This window comes from Vanellus vanellus, assembly GCF_965231255.1.
Source record: "Vanellus vanellus genome assembly, chromosome: 15".
Lineage (NCBI taxonomy): Eukaryota > Metazoa > Chordata > Aves > Charadriiformes > Charadriidae > Vanellus > Vanellus vanellus.
The window spans coordinates 16,823,732-16,840,166 of NC_138920.1; the positions used below are offsets into that span (position 1 = coordinate 16,823,732).

At 47.4% G+C, this 16,435-nt stretch overlaps 1 protein-coding gene across 2 annotated transcripts in view; it reads right to left on the reverse strand.

Annotated features, from left to right (window-relative positions):
• Positions 1 to 16,435, reverse strand: part of CDH4 (cadherin 4) — a gene marked incomplete at its 5' end in the record, with an annotated part of 460,835 nt that overhangs the window by 27,275 nt on the left and 417,125 nt on the right. The window lies entirely within an intron of this gene.

Genomic DNA, 16,435 nt, shown 5'->3' on the forward strand with positions numbered 1-16,435 from the left:
TGATGACGCAACACTTGTTTCAGGCAAAAGTCGTTTATGAGGGCTGAATTGCCTAGAGAAATAGAGTGGTTTATGACCTTTAGCTATGGATTAACGCAGAAGAATAAGGGCGTCTCAGTCCTCTTACAGACTCGGAGCCCTTCCCCTGACAGCTCTGACTGCTGCAAAGTGCCGCATCTTCTCCCTTGGTCCCCTAGGTCAAGAGAAACCCCAACGAGAGCGAGTGAGCACGCGTGTGTGCGTGGCGTGGGGTGTCCCAGCTCCCTCTGCTTCCTGCTGCCAGGCCACCCCGTCCTGCAGCGCGACGCGCAGCCGGGGAACCCGCCACACCGACCCTCCGCGCTCAGGGCGTACTCCCACCCAAGCGCTGGCGCGCGAGCCAACCGTTTGCGTTCTCCACACGGTATTTAACAAAGACGCTTGAATCGCGGGCAAATTAATAAACAACTGCGGTCTGGTTGAAGCAATCTGTGTAAAATGGAAAAAAAAAAAAAAGATGAAAATCTCCTAATAAATCATTAATTGTGATGTGCCTGCCCAGCTGCAGCGTGGAAACAAGCAAATGCCATCCTAATTGATTGCTTCTTATTCCATCTTTATAGGCCTGCATTTTTTATTGTGAGGGTTGAATAAGCCCAGAGGTGTAAAAAACCTCTAGATTGTACTCTGTGTATCTGCCAACTTGATATTTAGATCAATAATCCTCTTTTTTTTTTTCCTCCCCCTACTCCTACTACCGGTAATTTAGCTTTTCTTCCTAGCAGCCTAATTGCTGTTTTCTTAAGCCTTACTATCAATTCTCTGACCTTTAATTTCCAATATCTTTTGCTCTACGGATGACTGTACTAGGTCTGCAAGTTATCCTACCCCTCTGCGCCGGACGGGTCAGACTTGGCCATCAGCTTCTGCGGCGGTCAAACAGGGACCTCCAGGCTCTCGCTCCACCGGTGCTGCTGTGCAGCGGAGACCACAAGCTCACTCGAATCCCCACAAAATCTCCACAAAGTCAACCACGTTTTGTGTGCAAATCAGATTTCGAGATGCTCACTTCTTAACCACGTTTTACTAAAGAACTACTCACTCCAGTGTGTTCTCGAATGATGATCACCCTCTAAGTACTGATGTCCTCACTTTTTTCTGCGGCAGCCGACAGTGCTCCTGGCTCTGCGTCGCACGAGCCAGCAACCCCTGCGGAAGCCTCTTGCCGTTGGGCTTTCAGGCTCATGTCCACATCATCCCCTGCACTGCCGCATCCCTGCTTCAACCTCACCTTCACTTGGATCTGCTCCACAGTCCGTCCATGTACGCGCATCACACTTCAGGCTAGTTAAATGCCGCGTGGCACACGCTTCCCAAAGCGTTCTCTATGAAGCCCAACGCACTCTTGCCAGCTCACAGTTTTGCTCGGCTGGTACGAGGCCCAGCTGTCACCGTGCTCATGCAGGAATGAATTGCTCGGGCCGCAGGCACCAGCTCGCCATGGTCGGGCAGGAGGCAGCCTTGCCCGGCCCAGCGCAGGGAAGTGCGTGACGATCGGCTCACCAACTTTTAAAGGATGCTTTGGAAGTTCTGCCTTTATCTTCAGCGGTTTGTGCTATTAAAATGCCTCACCTGCCTGCAAAGGAGCTCTCACAGCTCCACGCACGGTGTGGTGGAGCCAGACCATCCGCTTCTTTCTTGGCAGTTTCTACAAGGAATGACGAGCGACGTTCAGCGCGGTCCCAACATGCCGGTTTCACTTCTGCTGGATGAGTTGGAAAAACAAAGGCCCTAAACTTTTACTCTTCTGCAGCTGACCTTACGATGGGGTGTAGACAACCTCCACCCTGTTCCTGCGGCTGACGACAGCCATTGGCTTTACGCTTTGTCTTTACTGGTGTTATTTTTTCAAAATCTCAAGTTATGACTAGTTTTGGATTAAATGACAAGATTTACTCTTTGAATATGATGGCAAAGCAGAACAGAGGAAAAGCAAGCAATCCCCTTTCTTTCAGAAGCAGCAGCAGCAAACCTCATTTCAGACTCTGGTGTGAGGAAGGAACGTGCAGGTTTCACCTTGGTTCAAAGACTCCTGGAGGACTTGCCAGGAGTTCAGAGACAAGAGCACGTAATAGTAAAAGGATATTAAACAAAAAAAAAAAAAAAAGAAGTTTGCATGTCTGACAATGAGCATTAGTTTTTTTTCATTATCAGATGTTACATTCTTGTGACCGTATGAAAAGATGCCACAGAAATGATGACACAAGACAGCATTCTGCTGCAAGATAACCATTTCCCGATAAATATATCCTATGAAACGAGGTTCGAAGTTTGCATAGAAATTTAGATATTTTATGAAAATGCATTACAACACAAAGGAGCTTTTTCCAACATTCATATGAAAGGTTTAAAAAGAGATTAAAATTATGTCCTTGGAAAGGCATATAGCCTTGTCAAGGAAAAAAAATTCTACATTAACCCCGTGTAGGAAAGTTGTACTTTATCTGTATTTCAAAGGCTATAAAGAACCACTTTAATCAACCTACTTGACTTTGGGGACTTGCATGTCTCACTGAAACTCATGAAATCTGGCATAGTGCGGTTTCCAGAACACAAAAGCCTTTAATCTGTAACCTGGCACTCTTGTACATTCAAATCCTGATACTATCTCCTTGTTAGGAAGAAAAATTGTGAATTTATCCAAAATGGGATCTCATCGCGTCTAAATGATGTAGCCTCCACAACAGTGACCTTTAACAATGGTTATACTCAACAATAAAAGATTTTATCTCAGGAGCCAGTGGAAACAGTATATGTTAAAATTCTGATCTGATAGCACAGCCTTTTATTTTCCAGTTTTAGACAAGAATCCTTTGAACATTTCATTTGCTCTCTTGTCTAACATACCTTTGTTTCTTGCCTGCAGAATGAACAGCGGGAAAAGGTAGCTGATACCTTTCTGCAGACCATTTGATTGTCAGGTGTAATTAGTAATGCTATCTTTTAAATAGAGGCATAGATTTAAAACAGCTGGAACTGCCTACAAAGCCTCATTTGTAAAAAAAAAAAAAAAAAAAGAATTGATATACATACATTTATATAATAAAACATTTCTGCACAGATACATCACTGCCTTACAGTGGCTGACAGCCCTACGCTTCCCTTCAGCTGCAGAACCAAAGGCAAAGTGACTTGCCCATGTCTCCCGAGGCCGCCGGTGGACTGGCGCCGGAGCCGTGTCCTGCTCTCCACTGCCGGCTTGGGACAGGATCCCGAGAACATCATTAATTCATGTGCTACTTGATAAACCCATTAGGTCAGCCTGGATCAGTCTATCGATCTCGCCAGTGCATTGCCGTGCAGCCCGGTGATCCCCGCTGAGCTACCGAGACGGAAAAGCTCCCCGACGGGAAGGCTGGCGGAGAACCAGGCTCCGCACCGCGTGGGCTTCGCCCGAGGAACCCCAACAGGCCGGTACAGCTGGGGAGAAACAGGCCAAACGAAGGACCGGTTGTGAAGCTCCGCCACCTGTCTCAAAGGCCAACAGTGGTTTGGATACGTTGACCTCGAATTGCCGAAGCTGTGCCAACGTCCCGTGCATCACCCGGCCCGGCCGGAGGAGAGCTTTCCAACGCGCAGACCGTGTCGCTCCCCCTTAACTCTTTGAAATAACCATCTTCCCTAAGAGAGGATGACATTCACCCATTTGTTGGCATGTCAAGCCTCACATTTCCTCCTCTTTCTTCAAACGGCAAAGTAGCAAATAACTGCACTGTTTTGAACAAAACTTTGAAACCATATTTTTCCTGATTTACGTATAAACCAGACTGACACAAGTTGCGTGACAGAGTTCAGCTGCCAAGCGAGCAAAACGTACTGCACAGGTCTGACTCTGTACTTCTTGGTGAAATGTCTATAGAAGAGGATGTTTCAATTCCGGCACCTGTAATAAAGTTTCGTAAAGAAGGGCCTTAAGCTGATAAGTCTGGTTTAGGATTTTCTTATTAACTGCCCACTCCTCATAATGAGTTTTTAATTTAATTTTTTCAGATTTTAAGGCATATAAAAGCTGCTCATGTGCCTTTGGGATCTGAAGACGGATATTTGGGGAAGGGAGAATTTTAAGAGCACCGAAACAGAATTTTTTAAGTACACTATAATCCTGGTATTCAGATCTTTAACAAGTTTCCTGCATAGCACAGCTCCGCCGGTCTGCCTGCTGACTCCAGCTCACCCCCCCGCACCGAAACGGAAATCTCTGTTGTTTCCAGATTAGTCTCAGAATTAGCACACAGAGGGATTTTTTTTTTTTTTCTTCATGACTAGATTTGAACACCACAATCCGGCACAAAACCCACAAGGGCTGGTCATAAACGGGGCTCCTGACCGGACGGAGCATCCTCGCAGGAGACAGGTGCCGGAGCACGTGTAGAAGTGCTGCCGCTGTGGTTTAAAGACGCCATTTCCTGAGCTGGTGCCACAACGGCCAATTTTTTTACATCCTTACTGGTGTATCAAATGTAAGAGCAACGCCTGTGGGCGGGGGGAGAGCTGGCACCCGCACGGAGACGCGTGTCCCCCTGCTCCCTGCGCTGCGGTTTCTTGGGGCAGGGACCGGGGACGGGGACGCGTCTCCCGCCGCGGGGGCTGTGCTGGCGAGTCCCTCCGCTCGCAGCCAGCCCGGGCGGTTCAGGGCAGCGCCGCCCCGCAGCCCCCCGAGGAATCCCACCCGTCCGAGCTCCTCTCCTGACCCGGTCCCCAAAATCCGGTGTCGCGGAAGAACGCATGCCCGCTTGCCGACGGTAATTCCGAGCACAGAATGAAGACCAAATGAGACGCTGTGTAACTCATGAGACTCGCCACGAGGAAGAGGCTTCTTGCTGAAAAAGCGCGAGCGAGCTGGACTTTGCTTACCATACGAAAGTCAAAGCACGTGTAGCAGCGAAGAGAAATGCAGTGAGAAACGGGAGGACATTCGGCCAAAGAAAAGAGGGAATCACTATACACTCGTAAAATTAGGAAGGAAAACATTATTTCTTCTCTGGCTCCTTCTTGGCAATTAAAACACGTTATTGCACTAAGCTGAACAGTTTGAAAAAAACTCTGTCACGCTCAAAAAAAACGATGTGAAACCTTTTAACCATCCTCTCTGATCTTAACTCAGGCTGTTCTCTGTGCTCTGACCCTTTCTTCTGCAACTGGGAAGTGTTGAGACATCCTGGACAGTCAGAAATATTTGATAAGAGAAAACTCACAGCACTACCAAATCCTTTGCTAAATCTCCTCCCCCCCCCCCCCCAGTTCGTCACTAAGGATTTCATAAGTGAAATGTGCTTAATGAAATTCCAGATATATATCCTCTTAAAATGACATCTCTTGGTAACAACTGTTTTTAAGGCAACAGAATATTGAAGACTTAAAAACCTGCCGACACAAGGAAGTTAGAGGAAGTTAGGCAACTTCAGAAGGGGGTTTATTTCAGTGCCTTGCAATAACGGAGTTACAAAATGTATTTAGATTTCTCAGCCTCGCATCAGCGCCTGAGATCCTGTGTACTTTTAAGGTAATGAAATAATCCAAATGCAAAGGGGTATTTGCCTGGGACACGTAGCAGACGTGGAGACGCACCAGCCAGGGCTGCGTGGACATCTCATCTAACCAGGAGACCCGCACGGCAACGGGTGTCTACGTTCAGGCAACTGAATTGGACCCTGCCAGGTCTGGGCTCCAGAGGAGAATTAGGATATTTAATAAGTATCCAAAAGCAGAGAGAGGCACATAATCTAGAAGAAAATCACTCAAATTGCAGAGAAATGCTACAGACAGATAAATTTTAGAAAAGAAATGCTGGTGTGGGTAGGTACGTGAGATACGGGAGCATTAACATCTGATTTCTCCTTGAAATTTTAGCTTGACTGACACACTAGAGATTACAGGAACAGTGTCTAATCCACACACACGTGTCGGGTGGTGGAGACCACGGTGATTTCCATCACAGCACATTGCACACACAGGAAGGGCAGTATTTGAGCAGCTCACCATGAGCCGGCAATGCGCGATGGCAGCGCGGAAGGCCAACCGTACCCCGGGCTGCAGCAGGAGTGTGGCCAGCAGGGCGAGGGGGGATTCTGCCCCTCTGCTGCGCTCTGGGAGACCCCACCTGAGTACTGCCTCCAGCTCTGGAGCCCCCAACGTAGGAAAGCCATAGACCTGTTGGAGTGGGGCCAGAGGAGGCCCCGGAGATGCTGGGAGGGCTGGAGCCCCTCTGCTGGGAGGAGAGGCTGGGAGAGGTGGGGGGGTTCAGCCTGGAGAAGAGAAGGCTCCGGGGAGACCTTATTGTGGCCTTCCAGTGCCTAAAGGGGCTCCAGGAGAGCTGGGGAGGGACTTTTTACAAGGGCATGGAGTGATGGGACGAGGAGGAATGGCTTCAATCTGGAAGAAGGGAGATTTAGATGAGATATTAGGAAGAAATTTTTCTCCGTGAGGGCGGTGAGCCCCTGGTGCAGGGTGCCCCGAGAAGCTGTGGCTGCCCCATCCCTGGAGGTGCTCAAGGCCAGGTTGGACGGGGCTGGGAGCAACCTGGGCTGGGGGGAGGTGGCCCTGCCCAGGGCAGGGGGTGGGACTGGATGGTCTTCAAGGTCCCTTCCAACCCAAACCCTTCTATGATTCTATGATTCTCTGTAGGTGTTTCCTTTGACCATGGTGATTTTGTCAGCCTCCCAATTCCTCCACGCTGCTGCGGAAGGCACAGTGTGGGGAGGTGGTCTACAGCCTCCCCCCCTGGATCCCCCACCACCACACAGAGGAGGAGGGGAAAAGGCCCTGTTGAACGAGACGTCACACCCAGAGACACAGCGCTGCCATGTGTGGCAAATGAGGTGGCTCATGACAACCGGGTGACGGCAAGCGATAGCCCATAGGTGCTGTCGTACCGCACAGGTCTGGGACAGTCTTGCCTGTTGTTGTGGTTTAGGCCAAAATCCACTACTGGGGACCTGAGGGACCCCAGATGGGACCGACAGATGCTCCCCTCTACCCCTCTTCAAAGAGAGAGGCAGAGGAGGAAAAAGAGTCTTATGAGTTTAGAAGGAACTAATTTCAGTTGTTAGAAGAGGCCCAGCTAAGAAGCGAAGTTAGTGAATAAAATTGGTTCTGTTTTACCTCAAACCAGGACACCTGTGTACAGGTATCATCTGTGCTCTGATAATATGAACCCAACTGCTTACAGCGGCCAAACAGTGGGCTAGAAAATCAAATGTCAAACCAAATTATGACGTATCACTCCGACGGGGATGACGGACATGCCTGTGCCGCGCAACCCCATGAACAGCAGGTACCGGCAAGCAGTGGGAAGGAAGGAGAGCGCCGAGGTGCGCGGTTCGGCCGGGCTGAGGCGCAGGAGGCAGCCGGGCACAGCGGCCGTGCCGGGGCTCCGCGTTCCCCGTGCCGGGGCTCCGCGTTCCCCGTGCCGAGCAGCGGGGCACGAGCAGCAGCGCGGGCTCTACCTCCCGCGCGGCGCTGCAGCTCTAATTGCCTGAGATTGCGCTCTCTACCATCGAGAGAGGACCTTATGTTATTCTTGATTTTACACCGAGCAGTACATGTGTCCAATTTGAGAGAGACCAATAGGGTATTTTTTTATAGTCCTTTTTTTTTTTTTTTTTTTTTGTGACAGAAAATTGAAATCTGTAATGAAACTATCATTGCCATTTTTTAAATCACTGGTCTTTGGCAATTTTAAACTCTGAGGTCTGAAAAATTCATTACTGCTAACTTCCATCAAGGGTGTTCCTGAAACCAAAATTACTTAATCAACTCAATTTAGCTTCTTGTGTAGACCTAATTCAGAAAAACTTTATCTTCTTGAATTGTTATTGCAATTAATTCCCCCCCCCCTTTCTTTTTCTGCAGCAGACGACATTTCAGTAATTAGATATTTTATAAAAATGAGTTATTCATTCAGGGTAGCTTCACTTTTATATTTGATTAATCATATTACCACTGAGGTCTGGGTTTTGTCTCCAAGGAAAGTTTAATGACCTCATTTTAATCCTTCTTTTAACCACCAGGCAGGTATCAATGAAGAGAAATAAAATTATCTTCTTTTTTTCTTTTTCTCTCCTTTTTTTTGCAATCTCAAGATTACATTTGATGTTTTTCTCTGTGTGACTGACCCATTTACAAGGAAGAATCTAGCTGATTCCAATTAGGTTCAGGACAGAATCAGGCTAAACAGAGCCTTGAACTGTGCCTCAATAACTAATGCTCAGCGTAATGGAGAGGAACCAGAACTGTTTCACCAAGCTGCAGTTGGTTTAAAGCACTCTACATGATTAATTTGCTGATAATTTGAAAACGAATGTACTGAAAACAAATAAACAACACAAAAGCTACTGTAAATTTAAGTTTTGATTAATGGGGCCTATTAGTAAGAGACTTCTATCACGAAGACCACATTTTTTGATATCAATGCATATATACCGACACAATGTAATGGAATAATTCACATAAACAATTTATTTGGGAGAAGAGACTTGGAGATTATTGATGACTGTTTGCCTTATATCGGTATCTCTCTATGCTTTGAATCTAGCTATATGTGTATCTACGTTGGCGTGTTTGTACATATATGTCTTTGCATCTATCTATCCATCTTGCAGACTACACGGTTCTTGAAGGTATTTCACCCTTTCTGTCATGTGCTGCCCTGGTGTAAAGGCTGAACAGAAATCACAGAAGGGACTGATGCTCTTTTCATTAAGACATGGGGAATTACTGTTTTCTCAAACTGAGAAATATCTTTCATTTTAGATGAAAGAGGTGATAAAACGAAGAGCAAAAGTTGAGTATCCACAAGAGAGTATGAAGCGCGTTTCGTGCAGTGAAAGGGCCTCCGGGCCCTTCGAGATGCTGCGCTGGGGAAGAGCCGTACTGCCCACGAGGATTCCGCACCCGAGACGGGGACCTCACGCGTTGCTCAACCGAATCAAAACCGCGCAGGCGTCGCGTCTCCTGCGCTCTGTTTATGCTTAGGTCATTTAGGTCGGGATCCGTGCCCAAAGGTGAGTTTGATTCAAAAGGCAGGTCAAGAGGGAAATAACTGCTGTGAAGACAGAAATACTTCCCGAAGCACGGCCGCCCTGCCGGCTCGCAGCAGCAAAGCCCGCGGCATCCGCGGGGCGAGCCCTGGGCAAGGCTGAGGCAGGGTGGGGAGAGAGAGTATTGTTTCTGCTTGTTCTCTCTCCGTTTGTCACCGCTACCCCTTGACCTAACAGCCTTAGTCTAATTCACTGCTCAGGACAAAGGCTTTCATCAGGACCTGCAATGTAATGGGAGGCAGAAACCCCATTTCGGTTTATAAACACCGAATTCTTATTTAGGAAAACTAAACTGATTTGTAGTTTTTAGACTTCACCAACTATATATTTAATTGAAACACACACAGAATTAGGTAGATGCTCATGTACCCAAATGCTACCAGGCGTATTCGATTCACTTGAATATAATAATTTATTTCAGTTAGATGATGACAGCTCTTTAACAGCCCAAGCTTTACTGCATAGTTCGGCTGAGCTTTGTTTTCATTGGAAAATTGCAAGCGAACAGAGTCACCTGGGATTTTCCATGAAAGCACAATTGATTTTTAACGATAAATCCTGTCTGCAGGACTGTACAGAACTCCTGGGTTTGTTTTTAGCTGTAAAACAACGCAGTCCTGTAAATTTTCTCACTATGGTATTAGATCTTTCCCCTTGCCAGCTCTGACCTGCGCTGTTCACCTCGATTTCTGCCTCTTGTGACAACTGCCTCTAAATCATGCCACGGGCTTAATTTTGATGATTTTAAAATACTGTAGCATTCAGGCTAATCTATATTCAGATGTCATCGTAGACTTTCTGAATAGCACAGGCACGATGACGGGGACCGTGAGATCCGAATGGTACGTACGCAGCTTTAGCCTACACGCTGGGAAATTAGGTACCCGGTACTCAAGATTTAAGCCCTTGATCTTTGCCAGGTCTGGACACATGCCCAGGTCCCGGGACGCAGTTCACAGAATCACAGAATTTAGCTACCCACTTCCACTATTTTTCCCTGGATCAGCTGTGGTAAGGCCTCTTTTTAGGACAGCCCTCGGTAGGCGCCCTGCTCCATTCTTCTGTCTGTGGGAAATCCCAGTGACATCCCGTTCCTGCTGGGTTCTCCCTTCCCGGCGCAAGATTAACTCGTAAAACATGAGCATGCATGGAAAAGATTTCCCGCACTGCTCACATGCACCGAATGCTTCTGGATACATCTGGCTATAAATGTGCTCAGGAAACCCCAAACTGCTGGCAGGCTGACTTGGGTTCCGATTTTGGTTTCCTACCCCCATTAAATATCATTTCTCCAAAGAAGACCTATTTACATCTTTGCATCGCAGTCATTTGGAAGTCAGCGTCTTTCAGCCTGAAGGAAAACCCAAGGGTTTTCTTCGCTACTTTGCTATTTCTGAACTCACTGTTCAAAACAGAGTTCAGCAGGACTCAACTCGTTGGGGCCGGAGACCTGGCGAAGCATTCACCCCCAGCTTTGCCGCTTGCAAAAAAAAGTCACATTTTTACAGCTCACATCAGCTCTGGACAGTATTGCTCTTGCATTGGTCGATGCACAGCTATATTTTGTCCTCAAACAGCATTATCGTGAGAACAAACGCACACAGAACAAGGAATAAAATTTTGGCTTATGCTTGTTTGCTTTTCCAGAATTCTGGCAAGTTCCCAGAGCAAGAGCGCTAAGGGACCGTGACGCCGTGGCAAATTCGATCCTAGGAAATATTAGTGCTCTTGTTCAAGACACTGTAAAATCTTATCTGGATTACTACATACTAATGTGGTCAAAAGAGAAAACTGAGCAGAGCCCGGTGCACAGTGGGGTTGGGAAGATAACCAGGGGAACGGAGAGCTGTAAGGTGAAAAGGGGTGGGAGGAGCGCAGCTTGTTTAGCTTCACAACATGATGGGCAGCAGTATATCATGGTGGAGACGGCACAGAAAGTGGGAAGGAAATATCAAAACGGGAGAAGGAAGAACTGCTTATGGTAAAGAACAATGCCAGCGTGGCAATGACGCACTGAGCGCCTGCCGCACTTCCAAATTTCAAAGCCCTTTTCAGCACGGGCTCGTTAGCATTTCCCACAGTACTCGGAGGAGCCAAAATACCTGCCGAGACAAAGGTCAGACATTTCTGGCGGTGCAGTGCCAAAACCAAAGAGCCCGTTTAACTGGGGTCTCTCTCCACGTCATTCTGCTCATGAAGCGCCGAGCTCTTCGCTCTGCAGATCTCACCGCCGACTGATCCAGCCCAGCCCGAGCCAGGTCACCACCTCCGCACTGCTCCGTCTGACACTACTAATTAAATAGCCCAGTTAAAAACTGGCAAGAACTGCTTTTTCCAACATACTTGCTCCTCCACTGATTAGCCAAATCTACTTTGCAACTGGATTAACCTCACCCAGCAACACATCCCCTTCTGCTAGAATACGAGCATCCCGCCACGCACGCTGCTATTCTGTACCAGCTATTCCTCTTGAAATTCAGGGCTGGCCCTTGGCCAGACTGCCCTCCCCAGGTTGGCAAACCCGCGCCCAACACTCTGGTCCTGAACCCTTAGAGATGCTCCTAACGGGAGTCAGGGCAGAGATGCACCAGCGAGGCAGCGCGGCGGGGACGGGGAAGCCGTCCTGGAGCTGCCTCTTTAAAACACATTCCCACTGGATTCAGCCTCGGAAGAAGAGATTCTCAAAGCAGTGCCAAAGGGTAAATTTTAAAGTAGCTTTAAATAAGACCTCCTAAGGCTCTGGAGCTTAAAGAACTTGAATAGCCCAGTTTCTTTTTCTCCTTTCTTTTTTTTTTTTTTTTTTTTCTAAAGAAGAGGTTGATTGCCAGGCAGGTTTTCCCAAGAATCTACAAGCTCAACTAATCATGAGCACTTTAGCCCTGTGAAATAGTATTTCCCTTACACGGGCTACTATAAAAACAAGTTCTGCACAGTAGGCAAATTTAAAATAACTTTTAATTAACATTTGAGACACAGAAGTCTGATCATGCAAATTCATCTGCGTCTCCTCTCTGCGCCTGATTGTTCCTGATTGAATATGATAAAAATAGACTTTGTATGAGTCGAGTGTAGGCATGGATTTCTTTAACTTCTCCTCCCCTCTGATTATGCATTTCCTTAGATAAAGTGGAAACCCTTGGATGGCTATTAGCGGTATCACAGGTCAAACTGGAAAGGGCATCCTGCTTGATAGGAGTTAAAGATTTCACTGGAATTAAAGGCATTCCTTCTGCAAGCAAAAAAAAAATGCCTCCGCCTTGCACAAAATCTCACCTGAGACTATCCAGCATTGTTCTGTCTCAGCTGACTTTTAATCTCTGAAATACCAACACTAATTTCGGAGCACCTCCCCTCTATCTGAGGTGAGCATCTGGACAGAGGGGCAGCTACGGATCTATATTAATACGGGAAAAAACGCAACTCGCCTGCACACAAGAGAGAAATATTTGAAGGGAGGCTGAGGAATTTCCACATAATTAAGACATGTGAGAGGATGTGACCCTGTTATGAGTAACAGGAACTCCGGATAATGGAGGGCACACTCATACCAGTACCTTTATCTTGTAACAGTTACGGAGCCAGTTTCCCAGTAAAACTTACTACAAACCCTTTGTAACACAGTCCAGTTAAAAAAAAAAAATCACGATTTTACACCAGCTGATGACTTGGCAGATGCAAAGCCCACCAAAATGCTACGAAAATGAAGTAGCGCCGCTAAGCACTCCCTAAGGACCGTGAAAAACTTGGGCATGCGGGATTTTTAAGGCATCTGACCCAGAGCCCGCGGGCGCGGGCTGGTCGGGCACGCTGTGCAGACAGCCTTACCTCTGCTCATCCCAAATTCCTACCTCCGCTCTTTGGCAGAGGGAAGAACTGCCTCTCTCCATTTATTTTTGCAAACAACAATGTCACATGAAGAACACAACACAAAGAGCGGGCTGAAGTCCCTTCACTAGCCAGAAGAGCTTTCCCTGGCTCACGGTCCTGCACTAAATCATTAAAATTGCCCCAAATAGCTGCTTGCGATGTTTATGGCGTTTCACAGGATGCTCCACTCTTCTGGTGCAGATCTGATTGCTTCCCACTCCGCGGCAGTCTCTCATGAGACGTTTCCTCGCTGTTAGCTGCTCTCTGATGCTTCCCAGCACGGCCAGACAGCACTGGAGATCAAGAAAACTTTCACCATCACAAAAAGCAGAGCCGGAAAGGATTAGAGGAGGTCACCCGCCCTCGCTGTGCCCCAGCGCCTCGCCGTCTGATGCAGGTAGTCCTGGTCGTCACTGTCAGGACTAGCCATGACTCTTGCTGATGGAGACTGGACTTAGAGTTAACATCAGACTTTAGTTTAAAATTGTTTCGTCTACAGACTGCGATTTTTCCCCTCCCTACAATTTCAGAATCCTTTGTATGAGAAGGTGGGGCTACTTCTTCCCCCGCTGTCTCACGAGATCTTCCCCGGCCTCTCAGGGGATGCCCCAAAGGGTACGGACACCACACTGATCCACTCCCACGCCAGCAAGCAGTCATTCCGGAGTTTTATCAGGGTATCTTCCATTTGTGCATTTAAGGATCTTCCGTGTGATTTCTATTGCTCTGTTTCCACTTCTCATCTAGCGCTACGTTTTGGTCTCAGCCCACCCGATATCCTGGCTGTCCGCTGACCACGCTGCCTCGGCAGCTCAGCCCCTCCTCTGGACGTGTGATTTTGGCTCTTGTACGCCTGTGGCTGAACCTTCACGTGCTTGGTGCACGCAGCCCTTCACCCCCCGCACGGCGTGTCCCACCACGGCCGTGAGACGACTTTCTTGACCATCGCAGCGGTTGTTTCCTTCTCTCCCGTCCCGTCGTTCAGTTTTATACAGTAACATTAATTCCTGCTGCTGAATACACCAGCGTGGTGCAGTGCCCTCCTGAGCTACAGTCTTATCCAGAAACGATTAAGCCTAAAACCACCCTGGCTGGATGACAGGTAATTTAGGAGCGCTATAGGGTGGGCCTTTGTATGTGTCTACGCTGAATACGGTTGCTTGAGTTCCTTTCGGCTGGCAGCTCTCCAAGAGCAAACCACAATTTCACTTAATCAGCCTATTTTGTTTTTACAACAGCACCTCAATACAGAAGTATTTTAAATAAAAATAGACTGTATCTGTCCAAGCAGTCCCCAGTCTTAAAAGAGACCACGGGCTTTCTTACCCTCTGAGGAGCTGTAGATTTCCTGGAAAGAGATTTTTGCTATTTTTTAGAGGTGTTAAAATGCAGATCAGACTATTTGCGGACAAGAAGGAGACTCGGCTCAGGTTTAAAGAGACTGAGCAGCCTGATGCTGTTCTCTCTGCCAGTCAGGGTAATAACATATTATACTTTCATACTCTTGCAAGATCCATCCTGGCTATACCTAGAAGTATATCAAAGATTTGTTTCCATAGAATCAGAAAATATTGTTGTAAAACACCCTTGGTTTTCAAATCTTTACAAAGTCCCATGTGCTACTGCGCAAAGCCCTTTGGCCCTTGCAAAACTCTTTCTTCAGCGATTGAAATTAGAGAAATAATGGTACGCATCAACCCTGCTTAGAGGAAGAGGAGCATTTTCTAATCCATTTAACACAATCCTGTGGGTAATTCTCTTGATGGCTTTTATTCCTTCTAGGTCTAACACACACCGAGACATTAAATACTCAGAAAATTCACCTGAAAGCAAATTTCCATTATCTCGCCTTCCATCAGATTCAGCTTTGGAAAGTGTTTTGGAAAGACATTAAAATATACCACCTCTGGAGGGATGCTGTTCCCCGCAGAAGGCACTGAGGGGGGTGTGCGACTGCCGCTGCCAGGGCTCATCCCGCTGCCCCAAACCAAACCTCCCAACTCCCAACATGCGGAGACGAGGACCAGGCAACCCGGGTCATCTGGAACAACCTGCGCTTAAATGACACGGCCACTAGATGTCATTCCTTTTTCACTCAAATGTAGGTTAAAGAAGTATTTACCTGGCAGAATAAGGTCCCCCCCCCGGGCACTGGCGAGCTGGGGCACATGTAGTGCTGTGGGGAGAAGTGCCATGGCCTGGGAGACACACAACTCTGCGGGACCCGCCGCTGGAGAACTTTCCAGAGAACAACCCCATGCTGGCAGGAGAAAGGACAACCCAGCCCAAGACTTGTGTCAGGCTTTTACGGCTCTTTGCAACTGTACGTATCACACTTAAGGAGCTGTTTAATGGGAACTTTACAACACCGAGCTCGGTGCGTTCACTCCAGAGACATGAAGCACATGTGCCGCTGGGAAAGCCGCCCCGTCCTCGCAGAGCAGCAGTGCAGGCCCAGATCTGGAATCCTGTTGGGTGCTCATTTTTCTCCAGTTCAGGAGGCATTTAGTGCCTGCCCTCTTCTGAGAATCCAGGTCCACGTCACTTCATCAGACACGGCTGGCGCTGCTCGGGAGCTGAGCACGTCCCACCCACCAGCCCGGCTCCCGGCGGCGACGGGAGGGAAGGACCCAGACCCCACAGCGGGCATGGAGCCCATCGGGGTCCACGCTGGCATAAACTGGGCTCTGCATGACTTCCTCGAGTTCTGCTGCATGTTTGTAGTTTTTAAGGGTATAACTGAGGGGAAAGTTTGGTACGATGTGACTAAATATTTGCCTATCTTCTAAGATGGAATGAAAATTCAGAATAATATAAATATTCCTCAAAGGATGTTCAGTGTCTTGAGCAAAATGCAGTGTGACTTTCTGTATTTTTAAAGATTTGGTATCAGTTTAAGATACATCATTTACTGCTCTTTATTGACCCTCACACGACAATAGGCAGCGGATACACAATGATATCTCGTTTATCAGCATGCAGACCTCTGTACCGCTCTCTGGTTTCTAAAATTACCAGGCATATTTGGGATGCTCTACGTCTATGGATTATGAAGGCTGGAAAGAACCAGACCACGTCATTTCACCTCCCGTCTCTTCATTTTCACCTTAACAGCACTAGAAATTTGTCACTTACAATCTCTTTATTTTTCCCCTTGACCCCCAGTAACAGCAACTCGGAGCACGTGAGAACAGAATAGAGAAATATGTACTAATATAAGAAACATCTTTAGCTGATTAAAACCAGATGTACTGGAGAATGTCTACGTGTCTACTGCTGGCACACACAAATACATCTGCTAGAGCTATCAGTGAAATACAAATTTTACCAGATACCTGATACCACTTAGAGTATTTACTGCTTCCTTGAAATCATATCTGAACTGCTAAATCCGAAATATCTCTTACTGCTCAGGATTTCACTCATAAGCAATAACAACTCTGATATGTCTACAGCCAATTGCTGTGAAACAACCGTATCCTCTTTGGTGC